The sequence below is a fragment of the Mus musculus genome, chromosome 14, assembly GCF_000001635.26.
Source record: "Mus musculus strain C57BL/6J chromosome 14, GRCm38.p6 C57BL/6J".
NCBI classification, from domain to species: domain Eukaryota; kingdom Metazoa; phylum Chordata; class Mammalia; order Rodentia; family Muridae; genus Mus; species Mus musculus.
The window spans coordinates 66,921,767-66,929,288 of NC_000080.6; positions in this window are offsets into that span (position 1 = coordinate 66,921,767).

Below are 7,522 nucleotides of genomic sequence, written 5' to 3' on the forward strand. Positions count from 1 at the left end.
AATGAAAGCTTTCTTGAACCAATAGTTGTCACAAAAGTCCATTTTGCATTGTTATGAAGCAAAAGAAAGACCACAGAATCAGGTTGATGAATCATAGACTCTGAGCCGGTCCACAAGTTCTTCTGTGCTTCAAAGTTATAGATGAAATCATCTAAAATGTATTCCAGGGACTGGAGAGACGGCTCGACAGTTAAGAGGACTGACTAATGTTACAGAGGACTCACACGGTGGCTCACAGCCGTCTCTCAACTCCATTTCTAGTGGAGCTGATGCTCCTGTTCTGGCCTTGGAGATCACTGCACACACATGGTGCACACACAAACATGCAGGCAAAATACCCATGCACATAAGACAAAAACAAACAAATCTTTCAGAATAAGACATATTCCAATGGCTCGTATTTTGGATCAATTTAGACATTTCGGTTTAAGGAGGAAGGTTGGCACTGATGCTTTCTCTTCACGGGGGGAGGGGGGAGGGTTGGGCTGCTTTTCGGCAGTGGGCAGGTTATATGGACCTAGGCTGGACATCTTGAGGTGGAAAAGGCACTGGGGCCCAGCCAGGGATAGGGATGGGACTTGATGTGCATTGAAGAATAAAGGGAAAGGCAGAGACCATTGAGATGTCTCTGTGGGTAAAGTGGCTATCACACAAGCATGGTGGCTGAGCTCCATCCAGAGAACTCATGATGGGAAGAGAGAGCTGACTCCACAAAGTTGTCCTCTGAACCCCACACATGCACTGCAGCATGAGTACTCCTACACACATCCTGCACACACATCAATAACAAATCAAAATAGCAAGCTTAGAATGGAAGAGAGCCAAGGACCACGTCTACTACCTACCCCAGTACGTGGAGTACTGCTGGCATCTGCTATTGATCAGAAGAAAAAAAAAATAGATTTAGAAACAGAAGAGAAGAAAACGTAAGGATATGGTCAGTGAGACTGCTCAGCGGGGAAGAGTGCTTGCCAACAAGCCAGAAGACCCAAGAACCCACGTGCTAGAAAGAGAGAGTCCACTTCTCCAGCTGTCCTCTGATGTCCACCTGCATGCTGTGGCACTCACTCACCCATCCATCCACAAATACAAATAAAGAACCCTGGAAGCAACTCTAAGGAAATGATATTTACATAGAAGAACAGTAGTAGAAATAATTTATAATAGCACATGCAGGCAAAAGCGGGCAATAATGCTATTAAACCATCACTGAATAAGGAGGACTGTTAGCTCAGTGAGGATTCAGTACAAATGTGCCTTCAGAGTCATCAGAAGCTGGGAGAGACATGGAGATGCTTGTCCGGGGAGCAGCCCGGGCACTGGGAGGAATGGATTTCTTTAATGGCTACCGGACCACTCAGGATTTTGCATTTCTTCTGGGACCAATTTTGATCATTCAGATTTTTGTTTTACCATGTATACAGGTTTTCAAATGAAAAGGCATACATTTGTCAGTCTCCTTTTCCTGTTTTAAAGTACTAATACTTTATGGTTATGGTTTCATTTCCATTCTAAATCTCTCCCCCACCCCCACTCCCTTTCTCTCCATTTTCCACAAGTTTAGCTATTTTGTTGATGTTTGTGGTGAATCGGCTCTTTCTGCTTCATCATCTTCATCTTCCCTGCACAAACTTCCACTCTGAGTTTTATTCAGTCTTTCCTTTCATCTGGCTTACAATTAACACACTATCTCAGTTCTAGTTTTTCAGGACTGTTCCTTGTCTTTTTATTTTTTAATGCTGGGTATAGGACTGTCTTAGTTAGGGTTTTACTGTTGTGAACAGACACCATATAAAGACAACTCTTATAAAGGACAACATATATTTGGGGCTGGCTTACAGGTTCAGAGGTCTAGTCCATTATCATCAAGGCAAAAGGATGGCAGCATCCAGACAGGCATGGTGCAGGAGGAGCTGAGAGTTCAACATCTTATTCCAAAGGCAAGCAAGAGCAGACTGGCTTCTCGGCAGCTAGGATGAGGGTCTTAAAGCCTGTGCCCAGAGTAACACACTTCCTCCAACAAGACCAAATCTCCAAATAATGCCACTCCCTGGGCCAAGGGTATACAAACCATCACAAAGACCCAGGGTTTTACAACACTGAGCTACATCGCATCCCTGGTCTTTATTATCTGTCTTTCATGAATATATTTAAGCATAGAAATATATGTCAAGGTATAAGTTTTTTTTATCTGTCTTTTAATTCTTTGGCAATATTAGGGAAAGAACCTAAGATATCACACATGGTAGGCAAGCCATCTAATACTGAGCAATACCTCCAGTTTTTCTATTATATATGTATGTGTGTAATCAAATAATATGTGTACATTTTACACACACACACACACATATTAGTGTTTTAAAATTCTTGTTTGTATTTGTTTATTTGTGTTTGTCTATCTGAACAGTCATATGCACACAAGCACAGTGCCTGTGCCAGAAGTAAGAAGAGGGCATCAAATACCTTGGAACTGGAGCTACAGGTGGTCAAAGTGGGTGCTAGGAACTGAACTTGTGTCCTTTGCAAGAACTGCAAATCCTCTTGATGGCTGAGCCATCTCTCTAGCCTGTTAAATATCTTGTAGTCTTTTTTAAAAAAAAAAAGTTGTTCAGTGGGGAGACAGGATAGTATCAACATCTTTTCATTTTAAGATATTTCTAAGTAATTGCAATGTAATTGATGGGTGCATTTATTTATTTGAGACAGGATCTCACTAGATACCCCTGGATGACCTCAAACTCAAAGAAATCTTTGTGCACTGCCACATCTGGCAAGCCTAAACATTTTTCATATTTTGGTGCTCCATTTTTATAGCTATTTTACATGCTTTGAAAAACATCATCTCTATCCTCCGTGCACTTTCTTTTTACCCCACCTCAGCCTCCCGAGTGCCAGGATTGCCAGCATGTGCCAGCACCTCTGCACCATGGCTGACTTTCTCTCCGGTTGGTAATCTGGAGTAACTGTGGAGTGAGCTTATTTCAGTTGCCCAGTCTTAGAGATCACAGGTTCTTTCGCCTACTATTCAATATCTTCAAACTGTTACTTAAAACACTTTTCATACCCGCCCCCCCCCCATGTGTGTGTCTGTAAATCTACCACGCTCCATCTTAGCTGGAAATGGAAGTCTTCTGGCACCGATTTTTATTTTTCTAAAGAGACTTCGAAAACGAGAGCAAGTGTGCTTCATATTTATCCTTACTTTAATATTTCTAGCTCTCTCTGCCAAGAAACTCTTTCGATAATTTCTCACCGGCTGTGGCAAGGAATTAGCGCAGCCTGTTTGTGTGGAACGGGCCTTGCTTTTTCTCCCCATCGTCTAAGGATATCTTCCTTGGGTATAGACTTCCAGGTTGGCTTTTTGAAAGTTCTGTATGTGGGCTGGTAACATGACTCAGCAAGTCAGGGTGCTTATTGTAGGAAATATTTCATCTCAATCCAGGACTTTTACCCTCCCTTCTTAGATCTCTCAGTTCCTGGATAAAAGACACACATCTTTTATTATTTATAATAATCCTTAATCAGCACTAGAACTGGGCAGATATCTACCCCCAAGCTCCTATTATGTCTCATCTGGGCTTGCTCTTTTGACTATGCTTTCTTGACTCCTAACCCATGGTGTCTCTCTCCTCTCTCCACCTTCTTCTATCTCCCCTCATGGTCTCCTCCAACCCTAAGGCCTGGAACACCAAGTGCCGTCTATCTCAATTATGCCCAGCTATAGGATATAGGAAACTCTATTCACCAGTCAGAAATAACTTGGGGACAAGATTACAAAATGTCACTTGGGGCTATGTGCAGACATTCTCCTCTCTGGGGTAACCAGGTCTCAGGGGCCACACTTCACATTATAATACATAGCAGCAGACCAAACCTCAGCAGGTGCTTGCTGCTAAGCCTGATGACAGAGTTCGATCCCCAACTTGCTTATGATGGAAGGACAGAATGGATTACTGCAAGTAGCTTTCTCACTTCTACATGTATGCTAAGGCAAATACATGCCTCGTCCAACAAAATTAATTAATTGAATGATTGATTGGTTTAATTAAAAGTTTCTCTCTCTCTCTTTACATTTTTAGATACAAGGTTTCTCTGTGTAGCCCTGGCTGGCCTCGAACTTGCTCTGTAGACCAGGCTGGCCTCGAACTCAGAGATCTGCCTGCCTTTATATCCCACTGCTGAACTTAAAGGCATGTGAGACCACACCCGGCTAAAATCAAAAGTTTAAAAAATTCGGAACATCCAAGTTTGCTTTATGTCTTTGAGTTAGACATAGGAGGGAGGGAGAAGCCATTCTGCAGCACAGGGCCCTTCCAAATATCGAACAAATACAAGCTGATGTGCAGATTCGGAGACTGTTTATGTGTTAATTCATTCTTCTCAGTTAGTTAGTTCATTTCAGTTTGATTGTTTCTGCAGTGCTGGGATCAAATCCAGACCCTCACACATGTCAGTTTTTAAGTTACTGAAATTAAATTTATTTAAAGTATGCCTGCCTGACTTAATCAGCTGGCAGTCTTTCCAATGATTTTAATTTTTTATTTTTAATTATGTGTATATGCATGTCTGTGTGTGGCCCCAGAGCATGAGTGACAAGCTGTTGTGAGGTGCTCAATATGGGTGCTAGGAACTGAACTGGGGTCCTTAGGAAGAGCAGCACACAACCTTCACAATTTGGCTTACTATCTAGCTGCAGTTGAAAGTGGATCTGAGCACTTGGAAGGCAGAGACAGGTGGATGTCTGTAAGTTCAAAGCCAGCCAGGGATACATAGTGAGGGCCCGTTTCAAGGAAAGAGAGAGAGAGACAGACAGACAGAGAGAGAGACAGAGAGACAGAGAGTGATAGACAGAGACAGAGAGACAGAGATAGAGACAGAAACAGAGACAGAGAGAAAGGGGGAAAATGGGAGGGAGGGAAGGAAGGGAAGGGAGGAGAAAGGAGAAAAGGAAAGGACAGGAAAAGAAAGAGGATAAGTCAGACCAATTCCTGATCTCAGGCTCCAAATGGCAGGTATAAGATTTGTGGTAGCTCAAAATGACCACGGTTGTAAAAAGAAGTAAATGTGTTCTTTTCCCAGAATTTGCCTCACTGCAAGGTGTGCCAAGAGATAGTCCTCTGATTATATAGAAAAGCCCACACAATGTCTCTGGTCCTTAAATCTGCCCCTTAATGTCGCTAAAGGTTAACCAATGATAAACTGTCCAAAAAAACTGTATAAAAGGTGTGTGTTTTACCTACTTGGGGTCACTTCTATCCCGATTTCAGAACGACCCCAGCATGCTGGATTAATAAACCTCTTGCTTTTTGCCTCGATCTCCGTCTCTGCATCTCGGTGAGTGGGACATCCTGGACGTAAGGCTTTTCGGGTCTTACAGCAGGCACCCCTGAATCTCTTCTCTTGCTTGTCTTTGCAGCACACACATGATTGTTCACCCTATAGACTATGAGTTTGCTTAATGAGCCTCTCATTTACATAAGCCAAATGTATATATCTCATTTTATATGTTCTTCCAGCTTGGAACCCTGACTGGCCTGGGAGTGACACTGGTTGCTATAAATGTTAGGTTACTGAGTGTCTGGGTTGTTTTCTTCCTTTAAAGAATGTTGACGTTAATTCTAGCTTACGGTTAAATTATTTGTGAAACAGCTTCAGCCTTTTGTGGTTTGTTTCTAAGGTGAATTAGAATGAGATAAATGGGATAATTACTACTTATATTATAGTAATAGTAGTAGTAGTCTTACTACTAATAATAATATAGTTTTACTGCTAATATAATAGTAGTGTTACTATTTATACATGATCCTTGTGTTGTGGATGGCCCTGGTGTTGTTTGTATTTTGATGTTAATTATGCTTTTCCAGGAGGGGTTGTCTGGTCCGAGGACTGAGTTATGTACTCAGGTGACTTCTTGTGAACCATTCTCTAATGAATAAAGGAGCCATTCACTGGGCGAGAAGGCAGGACTTCCGGGTTGAGAGGGGAAGAGAGTAGGCAGGAGAGAGGCTTTTGGACTGGGACAGGCAGGAGACAAAATGTAGCTACTAGTGTCTCCCAGCTTCTATGACAGATCTGCCAGGATTTCCCACCGGCAGATTTAGATTTAATATGGCTTACAAGATTAGGATTCTAGTTGTTTTGCCCAGTGATTGAGTTGCCATTGATTCCAAACCAAGTTTGTGTGGTGTTTTCCTTCATGTGGCAGCTTGATTGGGTTCCAGAGAGAAAGGTATGGTGTCAAAGTGTAGGCTTGCCTGATGGGCACCACAAAAGGCTGTGGGAATTTTGAAGCATGGAGCTGGCATGGAAACTACCCACCAGTGGGAACTTAGCGAGACATTTTGGAGCCCTGAGTCAGAGAGTCTCCATGAGATAAGAACATTGCCCACCAGTGAATGGTCAGCCAGCCCTTTGGGGCAGAGTAGCTGGGTGTAGCGTAGGAACTTGCCATTCTTTTTTAATGTTTCCCGCTACATCCTTGTATAGTCTCAACTGAGCAATGGAGATGTTCGAAGGGGTTTCCCTCTTCTTGCCAGTCATACTTCAAATATCATCGGCCCACGTGAGCTCCAGTCCCACACTCAGCTTTCAGTGGGAAACCCTCCTAAGTTTCCCTGGTCTGCCTGGTAAAGAGAGTTTTATCCTATGCATGAATGCCCATTTGCAGTCTTGACTCTTCTCTCAGAAGGTGCCCAGCTCCTGAGTAGACACTCTGTTTCCTACATAGCTTCCTGTTCCCATGCACTTTCCTGAGACATCCAGTGCTCTGGGTGCTCCCTTAAGTCAGCAATAGATACCACTGTCTGTACTGGATACCTCCAGCCTTAGCCATGGTCAAGGTGGGGAGTCTTCAGGCCACAGCGAATGCACAGATGAGGCTTGTGTTCCTTCCAATCAGGAGTCACAATCCAACACTGCCTGCTGTCTTGAGCCAGAAAACACCTCCCCCTGTCTTTTGTCCAGTCTGTTCGTGTTTACAGAAGTAAGACGTCTTAAGTCTAGTTCTAAATTCATGATAGGCAAAGTGGAAATCCATCTTTCTAGTTTGAAAGTATAAAAACAATACTGGGCTGGTGATGCCACTCCATTGGTAGAATGTTTGCCCAGCTTTCAGGATCCCTGGGCTTGGTCCCCAGCAGCACAGACACAGATCACAGTGGCACAAACCTGTGAGCCTAACACTCTGAAGACAGAAGCGGGAGGATCAGAAGTTCTAGGGCAGCCTCTTCTACACAGTGAATTCGCGGTCAGCCTGGGATACACGTGACCCTGTCTCTCAATAAATAAACATCGCGTTAAAAGCTCACAGGTAAGAACGCTGGAGAGGGAAGCAGAGGCTATGTAAGGGTGAAGTGTGGTTCTGGTTTTCTGAGCACAGGTGGTCCTCAGCAGGAAGATCTCTTTCGTGTACCACAAGGAAAGAAGAGGGATTGGTTGCTCTGCACAGATGGACAGCAGACCACGGGCTGATGTATGTTCAGTGTTCAGGTCGGGGAAACAACTTACCATCTACTCTAAACCC